This window comes from Leptodactylus fuscus, chromosome 2 (assembly GCF_031893055.1).
Source record: "Leptodactylus fuscus isolate aLepFus1 chromosome 2, aLepFus1.hap2, whole genome shotgun sequence".
NCBI classification, from domain to species: Eukaryota; Metazoa; Chordata; class Amphibia; order Anura; family Leptodactylidae; genus Leptodactylus; species Leptodactylus fuscus.
In genome coordinates this window covers 194719288-194732098 of record NC_134266.1, presented here as the reverse complement: position 1 = coordinate 194732098, position 12811 = coordinate 194719288, and positions in this window count along the sequence as shown.

The window sequence follows — 12811 nt, the reverse complement described above, 5'->3', positions numbered from 1 at the left end:
ATGTGTTTTCAGACAGCACTGGGAGCGTTCCCCTTTGCTCAAACAGAACAGGGGGTTTCCCCATGCTGTCCAAAAACTCTCCAGTAGGGTTGAGCCAATCTTGAAATTTCAGGATCGTTTTTAAAATCTAATTTCCGATCATCTTCCATTCGACCCCGAGATCCCAATGCTAGTAGATAGACAAGTCAATGTACAGTAGTATCTATCTACTCGTGAACTTGCCTCATCGTCCTCACAGCAGCGCAGCACACAGTGATTTACCGCAGCCTGCCACTCTTCTGCTTCGTCCCTGTTTTACCGTATATTTAGCTGAGTATACAGTAAAACAGGGATGAAGCAGAAGAGTGGCAGGCTGTGGTAAATCCATAGGAATGAATGGACACAGCCGGCACCCAGGGGGTTAAGCGGCCAGCCGCTTCCATTCATTCCTATGGGTGCTAAGCTTTTCCCACAATGGTTGGCCAGTAGCCAAGCATTGTGGGAAATAAGCCCCGATCTCGATCCCGCCCAAAAAGATTGGGATAGGATTTTCGATCACGATCATGAAATTTTCTCGATCGCCAATTGGAATCTGATCTTTTCCAATCCCGATCGCTCAACCCTAGTCTCCAGCGATTGGGCGCTCGTGTAAGAGGCCATAGGAAAAAGGCCGCCAAACATGTGTAGTCGGCGCTTTTGGCTGAAGATGCGGCTGATAACCCAGTGGAAAAGCAGTCTGGAGAAGAAGACAGAGGTGTAGCTGCAGAGTTTTCGGACGGCACAGGGGATGCCCCCTGCGCTGTCTGAAAATTAATTTACATATTGAAGAAATAAGAAATTTCTCAGGAAAGGTAAGAGAAGAACAGGCTAATAAGCTTAAGACTATTCTGACATGTACTTAGTTAAAACTGGGATTCTAATGATAGAATCCCTTTAACACTGGCTGGATGTTTAAGAGGAAGGATGTTGTGCAGATCATGGTTGGGGTTAAGACATTGAAATAATGGATCATTACAAGTACCTCGAGTCTTTGTGAATTAAAAACTTGATTAGAGGATTAATTGTGATAAGACATATAACAAAGGAAGTAGCAGGCTTTATTTTCTGAGGAAACCTGTGACTTTCAATGTTGGGAAAGGACAATTGGGATTATGTTATCAGACAGTGTTTGCCAGTGTAGTATATTACAACATTGTATGTTGGGACAGAAATGTTGCATTAGCAGATGTTAATAACATATATAACTTGATACGGAAAGCTGGTTCTGTAGCATGGCATCCGGATGAGATAATAAATCATTGTATACTAGCTACATTTAATACAATCTTGGGTAATTAATCCTATTTGCAGCATTGGATGGTGAATATCCAGTATAGTGATTTTAGTACTTGTATATTGCATCTGTGTTGTAGTATAGAGAGGTGAAGGAAGTCATTCCTTCGCCCAATGCAATTTTTAATAGTCTGTTTTAGATGGAGGAGCAGGAGTGAATTCACAGTTGTGATGATTATATGGCATTGAGTCTCTTTTATTATTTGCTTTTATGCTGTGATTTTTATATGCGTCTGTACATTTGTATTGTATTTATGTATATTAATTGGAGCTGTTGTACAATTAGATTTCCCTGAGATTGATAAAGTCATTCTATTCTATTACATATATTCGCTGGTCGGATTACTGTGGCATGAATTGAATCTACTCTTAAATATTAGATTGCAGAGTCAGACAGTGATTTTTCCATGGAGCTGTATGTACATCTGTCTCCTCTTTCTCTGCTGCATCTCCAGAATACCTCACTGTTGCTAGGCAGAGCATGCAAATGAATGAAAAGCAAGCAAATCTGCATAACCGTTATAATAATGTCAGAAGGAGCTGTGAAAATATAGTTAAATCTTAGCTTAGTTATTTATTAAAGTGCTATAAAACTCCCCAATATATTGTATTTTGCCTTTGTACCTCTTATTTTGATGCACCTCAATTATTAGATACTGATATCAAGGCTATCAATGTAAATCACTTGTTTACATAACTTTAATATAAGTTAAAATAAATATTATTCTTGGCAATAACATTATTATACGCCTTTGCTTTAAAGATAATTTAAATGACCTGCATATGTTACTGGCCTTGTGTTAAATAATATATTTAGTGAATGTTTAGCACCATTGCTTTGAAAGATCATGTTTGTTAATCATTCTTGTTTTCTAATTATATTTACTTCAGATTAATGAAGTAGCTGTACTGAAATATTTGAATAGAAAACTAATTAGCATTCACAAAGTCATTAGAATGGCGTATTGTATTCAAAGCCCTAATTAAAATCCTTGAAACAATTCAAGGTATTACTGGTTGTTCACTATTACCATTAATTATCATTCTAAAATATTGAAATCCCTTGCAGTTTTAGATATTTGTGTTAATTGTATATTTTATCTGCAACTGGAAAAAGCACTTATGTAGGGAAATCCAAAATACAGTTTCTTGAAGGCAACCTGAGTAGCTTTTGAAGTGTGCCATTGTGTCCATATATTGAAATGTATTATTTAGCACAGATAAGACCCAATCTCATGCTGAATGTGTGGGCATTTTTCAATTATAGAGTTCACAGGTACGTGTAGTTCATTGTGATTGGCAAATAGAAGTCTAATTAGCATGAATCATTCAATCTAGGCATTTTATCAATTTTTTTTTTCACAAAGGCATATAATTATTAATTTACCTTCTATTTGTTACAAGGTTTACTATTGACTTTATGCTAGGGAATTGCTAGGACAGCAATTCCCCAGTAGCTGCTGGAAACCCTGGGAAGGGACACAAGAGACAGTGAGCCCTAAGCTGAAACCCCCCCACTGTCCCTTCCTACTGCCTGGTCCTATCCTACGCAATAGGCGGCAACTTGGAGATGATCCCTTCCTATATACGTGACACAGAAAAAGCAGACAAGACAAACAACAACAAAGGGAGGTCAGCTAGCCAAGGGTTCGGTAACAGTCGAGCAATGCAGTGCCAAATCAAAGTCCAAAAGAATAGTCAATAGGAAAAGCCAAGGTCAGCATTAAAAATAAAAAGTAAATAAACAGCAAGAAAAACACCAGCAAGCACGAGGCAATAGCAAGCACCAATGTGAATGTGAGCCAAGCATAAATAGGAAAGATGAACCCACCCTGGACCTGATAGGAAGGCCAGCTGTCAATTACAGGGCAAGAGTAAATTAACCATTAGAAGAGCAGAGGGAAATTAATGTGCAAGCAGACGGTTGTGGAGGAAAATCAATTACCAAACTAAAGCTGTGTTCACACAGTGCAACCAAAAACTCTAACCAAGGAATTAAAGTGCACACGCCTCCTACACCGCCGCATGCGAGCAGAGGGTGGCGCAGTGATCCGAACAGGCAGAGAAGTTACACTTTACATGCACATTGAACGTTTCTTGCTAAAAAAAAAAAAAAAAATACAGTAAAACTGTAAAAATTAGGGTTGAGCCGAACTTGAAATTTCAGGATTGTTTTTAAAATCTGATTTCCAATCATTCTCCATTCCATCCCAATTCCGATCCCAATGCAAGTCAATGGGATTTTTTTTAATCATCGAAGATCGGATTTTAAAAACTATCCTATTCACTATACAGTATGTAGTACAAAAATTGTTTCAATTTTTGGACTCCACACTGTGTAGTGATTAAAAAAAACAACCCGCGGCTACTTAGCCCCCCTGGTGTCCGCTTACCTGCACAGATTCGCTGCCACTGTCACTGCAAGTTCTTCTCGGTCCAGTCCTCTCTCATTGACATGCCTTCAGAGCGCCGTGCACGCCCCCACTTCCCTAGGCTAGTGTTAGAGATGATGGGAGTAGGCGGGGCTTGTTGTTGCTTAGGAGAATGTGGGCTTCACTCACGTCTCCCCTCCCAGTACCCACCCACACTCACTGAAGCCACAAGCCCAGCCTTCTCCCAGCATCTCTAACAGAAGAGGAGAAGAACAGGGAGCGGCAGCACATCTGTGCAGGTAAGTTGAGCAAATTTTGCGAGTAGATAGATACTATCTACTCTTCTGTTTCGTCCCTGCTTTACTGTATACTCAGCTCTGCTACATCTCAGATGTAGCAAGATTGAGTATACAGCTCTGCTACATCTCAGATATAGCAGAGTTAAGTATACAATAAAACAGGGATGAAACAGAAGAGTGGCAGGCTGCAGTAAATCCATAGGAATGAATGGACGCAGCCACTTCCATTCATTTTTATGGGTGCCTGCTATTTGAAATGGGAGTTTCGAATAGTACTCGCTCATCTGATCATCTCATCTGATACTACAGCTTTTCCCACAATGATTGGCCAGTAGCCAAGCATTGTGGGAAATAACCTCCGACCTTGATCCCGCCGTGAAAGTTCGGGTTTGGAATTCCGATTGTGACATTTACTCGATCGCCGATTGGAATCCGATCGCTCAACCCTAGTAAAAATACTTTATTGAATGAATGATTTATTTTTACAAGGTGTACTACAAATGTGAATCCTTTTATGTAAAGTTGTAGACTTTGTATTTTGAGACTGATGTAGCCATCTTCAACTTGAATCTGAAAACTCATAGCACCATTGATAGCCCACAAAAAGCCATTGAATAGCATCCATCTACCCATAACCATATACGTTGTTATTAGAGATGAATGAACAGCGTTCGATCGAATAGCTATTTGATCGAATATCAGGCTGTTTGAGATATTCGATTCCAATCGAATACGACGCGGAAAATGCAGTAAAAATTTGTTTCCCCTCCCACCTTCCCAGGCGCTTTTTTTTACACCAATAACTGTGCAGGGGAGGTGGGATAGGAAGTAGGAAAATGTAGGCATCGAAAAAAAAATGGAAAAAGTAATTGGCTGCTGAAATCAGGTGACCTCCACTTTATATGAATAGTGGATTTCAGATTTGGTTCATATGAGACTGTGAACTAGACAGGGATATATGTACTGACAGGGTTATCTAGGAATTAGCTTTATTTAGGTAGGAATCTTACTCAAACAGCTCTTTGGGGCTCTATATACCTTTCTTGCCAGCCCGAGATACATGCAAGAGTACAGTCAATGCATTCCTATGGGAAAAGGTCAGCTCCCGCATACCGCAAGCTGCCAGCGATCCCGACTAGCATATGGTGCACTGCCACGATGTGTTTGAATTGAACTTACTCTCGCGTTTAGCTCTGGCTGGCAAGGTCTCATCACTTTCAAACTTCACCTTCAAGGACATCTCGTGGCAGCCAATTATATGCTTGTCTGGATCCCTGGTAGCTTGCGTTATGCGGGAGCTGCCTTTTTCTCATAGGAATGCATTGACCAGCGTTGAAAGGCTGAATGCCATACAGAGTACAGCATTGACCAATCAACGCTGGTTCTGCCGGAGGCTCGTCTGTGAGGAGGCGGGATTAAGATCAGTCCACAGCAGTCTCCATTGTGGTCCGATCTCAGATTTAGCAGAGTTGAGCGCACAGCTCTACTACATCTCACATGTAACAGAGTTGATTCAGGTGGAAGTCTCAAAAGTAAAGCACCATGGAATTAATAGTGCTATATAAATAAACAATAATCATAATGGTGTGTTCTCCAGGGCCTGAAAAGACCTCTCCAAAAATGACACTTCTTTCCTAAAGCTCCATTTAAAGGCTTCCAGTAATTTCTTCTTAAGGCTGCAGTAATTCATGGACTTTTTCACTGGCTCAGATCCCACACTCTCCATTTGGAAACTCAGTGAAGACCCTCTGAAAACTGACTAGTCTCCTACCCCAATCATCTAGGACCTTGTTAGACAAAACATTGGCCCTTTCCTCCCCTCTCCCAGTGGAACAACCATTGCAGGTAAAATAACACATCCATACATAAAACTATAGACAGTTTATATACACAGTGGCACAAATCATATATATATATATATATATATATATATATATATATATATATATATCATCATAACCTGAGCACAATGGTTTAGCAATGTCCATTGGGAAGTTGCAGTGACAATGTGTAGCACAGGTAATTAACCGAACATATCACAATAGCCCAATAGCTTCATCACATAGTTACTGGGTAACAGCATAAAGCATTTGTCTGCAAAATATGCAAATATCAAAAGCCAGTCTGATAAATAGACTCATGATCACTAATTAGCACTGAGAGCATATTCTCATAAATAGAGCTTACTTTGTCTTGGCATATTAGCTAACATGCCTTCCTTGTTTATATTTTTCTATATGGATTGCTCATAGACTCAACATGTTATTTAAGAAACATCCTCTGGCTTCCTTTTCAGTACAATGCTTTCTACATAATATGTACAATATGTTGATTCCTAGAATGCATTGCAGTGTTTGATTTCAATAATTGAAAATGTATCATTTGAATAATTACATTACATAGTAGATGGATAAAGGTTCAATAGACATATCTCAGTAGCTATGGCTTTTATATTTTCAAGGCAGGCTTGAGAATAAAAGTGGAAACAGCTTAGTTGCTATAGGCTACATTACAAGTTCTTGTCAGCATTATGTTCATACTGTACATGGAGTCCACTGACTTTGATCTTTACATACTTTTTCGCTCAATAATTCAGCTCAGCATCTTGGATTATAATTGATGTTTATTTTCAAATGCTCCTAAACTTTTGATAATAGTCTTAAATATTTAGTACATTTTTTATCTTCTATATTCTTTGATCCACAGTAGAGATGAGCGAACAGTGTTCTATCGAACTCATGTTCGATCGGATATTAGGCTGTTCGGCATGTTCGAATCGAATCGAACACCGCGTGGTAAAGTGCGCCATTACTCGATTCCCCTCCCACCTTCCCTGGCGCCTTTTTTGCTCCAATAACAGCACAGGGTAGGTGGGACAGGAACTACGACACCGGTGACGTTGAAAAAAGTAGGCAAAACCCATTGGCTGCCGAAAACATGTGACCTCTAATTTAAAAGAACAGCGCCGCCCAGCTTCGCGTCATTCTGAGCTTGCAATTCACCGAGGACGGAGGTTTCCGTCCAGTTAGCTAGGGGTTAGATTCTGGGTAGGCAGGGACAGGCTAGGATAGGAAGGAGAAGACAACCACAACAGCTCTTATAAGAGCTAAATTCCAGGGAGAAGCTTGTCAGTGTAACGTGGCACTGACGGGCTCAATCGCCGCAACCCAGCTTTCCCAGGATCCTGAATGGAATACACTGTCAGTGTATTCCCGTATACCCGATATATACCCCCGATACCCGTTCCAACGGTGTGCCCCCCCACCTTCACCCCAGAAATACCCTGCAAGTCCCCTAGCAATAGGATTGGGGCTATATACACCCACTATTTTTGCTACTGCCATATAGTGCCATTGTCTCACTGGGAATTCAAAGAATATATTGGGCTTACATATAACTTCAATTCCAGGGAGAAGCTTGTCAGTGTAACGTGGCACTGACGGGCTCAATCGCCGCAACCCAGCTTTCCCAGGATCCTGAATGGAACACACTGACAGTGTATTCCCGTATACCCCATATATACACCCCAAATCCCCGTTCCAACGGTGTGCCCCCCCACCTTCACCTCAGAAATACCCTGCAAGTCCCCTAGCAATAGAATTGGGGCTATATACACCCACAATTTTTGCTACTGGTATATAGTGCCATTGTCTGACTGGGAATTCAAAGAATATATTGGGGTGACGTGCACCCACAATTTTTGCTACTGCTATACAGTGCCATTGTCTCACTGGGAATTCAAAGAATATATGGGGGTTATGTGCACCCACAATTTTTAATACTGGTACAAAGTGCCATTGTCTGACTGGGAATTCAAAGAATATATGGGGGTTACGTGCACCCACAATTTTTAATACTGGTATACAGTGCCATTGTCTGACTGGGAATTCAAAGAATATATTGGGGTTATGTGCACCCACAATTTTTACTACTGGTATACAGTGCCATTGTCTGACTGGGAATTCAAAGAATATATGGGGGTTACGTGCACCCACAATTTTTAATACTGGTATACAGTGCCATTGTCTGACTGGGAATTCAAAGAATATATGGGGGTTACGTGCACCCACAATTTTTAATACTGCTATACAGTTCCTTTGTCTCACTGGGAATTCAAAGAATATATTGGGGTTATGTGCACCCACAATTTTTAATACTGGTATACAGTGCCATTGTCTGACTGGGAATTCAAAGAATATATTGGGGTTATGTGCACCCACAATTTTTACTACTGGTATATAGTGCCATTGTCTGACTGGGAATTCAAAGAATATATGGGGGTTATGTGCACCCACAATTTTTAATACTGGTATACAGTGCCATTGTCTGACTGGGAATTCAAAGAATATATGGGGGTTATGTGCACCCACAATTTTTACTACTGGTATACAGTGCCATTGTCTGACTGGGAATTCAAAGAATATATTGGGGTGACGTGCACCCACAATTTTTGCTACTGCTATACAGTGCCATTGTCTCACTGGGAATTCAAAGAATATATGGGGGTTATGTGCACCCACAATTTTTAATACTGGTATACAGTGCCATTGTCTGACTGGGAATTCAAAGAATATATGGGGGTTACGTGCACCCACAATTTTTAATACTGCTATACAGTTCCATTGTCTCACTGGGAATTCAAAGAATATATGGGGGTTATGTGCACCCACAATTTTTAATACTGGTATACAGTGCCATTGTCTTACTGGGAATTCAAAGAATATATTGGGGTTATGTGCACCCACAATTTTTACTACTGGTATACAGTGCCATTGTCTGACTGGGAATTCAAAGAATATATGGGGGTTACGTGCACCCACAATTTTTAATACTGCTATACAGTTCCTTTGTCTCACTGGGAATTCAAAGAATATATGGGGGTTATGTGCACCCACAATTTTTACTACTGGTATACAGTGCCATTGTCTGACTGGGAATTCAAAGAATATATGGGGGTTATGTGCACCCACAATTTTTAATACTGGTATACAGTGCCATTGTCTGACTGGGAATTCAAAGAATATATGGGGGTTACGTGCACCCACAATTTTTAATACTGGTATACAGTGCCATTGTCTGACTGGGAATTCAAAGAATATATTGGGGTTATGTGCACCCACAATTTTTACTACTGGTATACAGTGCCATTGTCTGACTGGGAATTCAAAGAATATATGGGGGTTACGTGCACCCACAATTTTTAATACTGGTATACAGTGCCATTGTCTGACTGGGAATTCAAAGAATATATTGGGGTTATGTGCACCCACAATTTTTAATACTGGTATACAGTGCCATTGTCTGACTGGGAATTCAAAGAATATATTGGGGTTATGTGCACCCACAATTTTTACTACTGGTATACAGTGCCATTGTCTGACTGGGAATTCAAAGAATATATGGGGGTTACGTGCACCCACAATTTTTAATACTGGTATACAGTGCCATTGTCTGACTGGGAATTCAAAGAATATATGGGGGTTACGTGCACCCACAATTTTTAATACTGGTATACAGTGCCATTGTCTGACTGGGAATTCAAAGAATATATGGGGGTTACGTGCACCCACAATTTTTAATACTGCTATACAGTTCCTTTGTCTCACTGGGAATTCAAAGAATATATTGGGGTTATGTGCACCCACAATTTTTAATACTGGTATACAGTGCCATTGTCTGACTGGGAATTCAAAGAATATATTGGGGTTATGTGCACCCACAATTTTTACTACTGGTATATAGTGCCATTGTCTGACTGGGAATTCAAAGAATATATGGGGGTTATGTGCACCCACAATTTTTAATACTGGTATACAGTGCCATTGTCTGACTGGGAATTCAAAGAATATATGGGGGTTATGTGCACCCACAATTTTTACTACTGGTATACAGTGCCATTGTCTGACTGGGAATTCAAAGAATATATTGGGGTGACGTGCACCCACAATTTTTGCTACTGCTATACAGTGCCATTGTCTCACTGGGAATTCAAAGAATATATGGGGGTTATGTGCACCCACAATTTTTAATACTGGTATACAGTGCCATTGTCTGACTGGGAATTCAAAGAATATATGGGGGTTACGTGCACCCACAATTTTTAATACTGCTATACAGTTCCATTGTCTCACTGGGAATTCAAAGAATATATGGGGGTTATGTGCACCCACAATTTTTAATACTGGTATACAGTGCCATTGTCTTACTGGGAATTCAAAGAATATATTGGGGTTATGTGCACCCACAATTTTTACTACTGGTATACAGTGCCATTGTCTGACTGGGAATTCAAAGAATATATGGGGGTTACGTGCACCCACAATTTTTAATACTGGTATACAGTGCCATTGTCTGACTGGGAATTCAAAGAATATATGGGGGTTACGTGCACCCACAATTTTTAATACTGCTATACAGTTCCTTTGTCTCACTGGGAATTCAAAGAATATATGGGGGTTATGTGCACCCACAATTTTTACTACTGGTATACAGTGCCATTGTCTGACTGGGAATTCAAAGAATATATGGGGGTTATGTGCACCCACAATTTTTAATACTGGTATACAGTGCCATTGTCTGACTGGGAATTCAAAGAATATATGGGGGTTATGTGCACCCACAATTTTTAATACTGGTATACAGTGCCATTGTCTGACTGGGAATTCAAAGAATATATGGGGGTTACGTGCACCCACAATTTTTAATACTGGTATACAGTGCCATTGTCTGACTGGGAATTCAAAGAATATATTGGGGTTATGTGCACCCACAATTTTTACTACTGGTATACAGTGCCATTGTCTGACTGGGAATTCAAAGAATATATGGGGGTTACGTGCACCCACAATTTTTAATACTGGTATACAGTGCCATTGTCTGACTGGGAATTCAAAGAATATATTGGGGTTATGTGCACCCACAATTTTTAATACTGGTATACAGTGCCATTGTCTGACTGGGAATTCAAAGAATATATTGGGGTTATGTGCACCCACAATTTTTACTACTGGTATACAGTGCCATTGTCTGACTGGGAATTCAAAGAATATATGGGGGTTACGTGCACCCACAATTTTTAATACTGGTATACAGTGCCATTGTCTGACTGGGAATTCAAAGAATATATGGGGGTTACGTGCACCCACAATTTTTACTACTGCTATACAGTGCCATTGTCTGACTGGGAATTCAAAGAATATATTGGGGTTATGTGCACCCACAATTTTTACTACTGGTATACAGTGCCATTGTCTGACTGGGAATTCAAAGAATATATTGGGGTGACGTGCACCCACAATTTTTGCTACTGCTATACAGTGCCATTGTCTCACTGGGAATTCAAAGAATATATGGGGGTTATGTGCACCCACAATTTTTAATACTGGTATACAGTGCCATTGTCTGACTGGGAATTCAAAGAATATATGGGGGTTACGTGCACCCACAATTTTTAATACTGGTATACAGTGCCATTGTCTGACTGGGAATTCAAAGAATATATTGGGGTTATGTGCACCCACAATTTTTACTACTGGTATACAGTGCCATTGTCTGACTGGGAATTCAAAGAATATATGGGGGTTACGTGCACCCACAATTTTTAATACTGGTATACAGTGCCATTGTCTGACTGGGAATTCAAAGAATATATGGGGGTTATGTGCACCCACAATTTTTAATACTGGTATACAGTGCCATTGTCTGACTGGGAATTCAAAGAATATATTGGGGTTATGTGCACCCACAATTTTTAATACTGGTATACAGTGCCATTGTCTGACTGGGAATTCAAAGAATATATTGGGGTTATGTGCACCCACAATTTTTACTACTGGTATACAGTGCCATTGTCTGACTGGGAATTCAAAGAATATATGGGGGTTACGTGCACCCACAATTTTTAATACTGGTATACAGTGCCATTGTCTGACTGGGAATTCAAAGAATATATGGGGGTTACGTGCACCCACAATTTTTAATACTGCTATACAGTTCCTTTGTCTCACTGGGAATTCAAAGAATATATTGGGGTTATGTGCACCCACAATTTTTACTACTGGTATACAGTGCCATTGTCTCACTGGGAATTCAAAGAATATATGGGGGTTTTGTGCACCCACAATTTTTAATACTGGTATACAGTGCCATTGTCTGACTGGGAATTCAAAGAATATATGGGGGTTACGTGCACCCACAATTTTTAATACTGGTATACAGTGCCATTGTCTGACTGGGAATTCAAAGAATATATGGGGGTTATGTGCACCCACAATTTTTAATACTGGTATACAGTGCCATTGTCTGACTGGGAATTCAAAGAATATATTGGGGTTATGTGCACCCACAATTTTTAATACTGGTATACAGTGCCATTGTCTGACTGGGAATTCAAAGAATATATTGGGGTTATGTGCACCCACAATTTTTACTACTGGTATACAGTGCCATTGTCTGACTGGGAATTCAAAGAATATATGGGGGTTACGTGCACCCACAATTTTTAATACTGGTATACAGTGCCATTGTCTGACTGGGAATTCAAAGAATATATGGGGGTTATGTGCACCCACAATTTTTAATACTGGTATACAGTGCCATTGTCTGACTGGGAATTCAAAGAATATATTGGGGTTATGTGCACCCACAATTTTTAATACTGGTATACAGTGCCATTGTCTGACTGGGAATTCAAAGAATATATGGGGGTTATGTGCACCCACAATTTTTACTACTGGTATACAGTGCCATTGTCTGACTGGGAATTCAAAGAATATATGGGGGTTATGTGCACCCACAATTTTTAATACTGGTATACAGTGCCATTGTCTC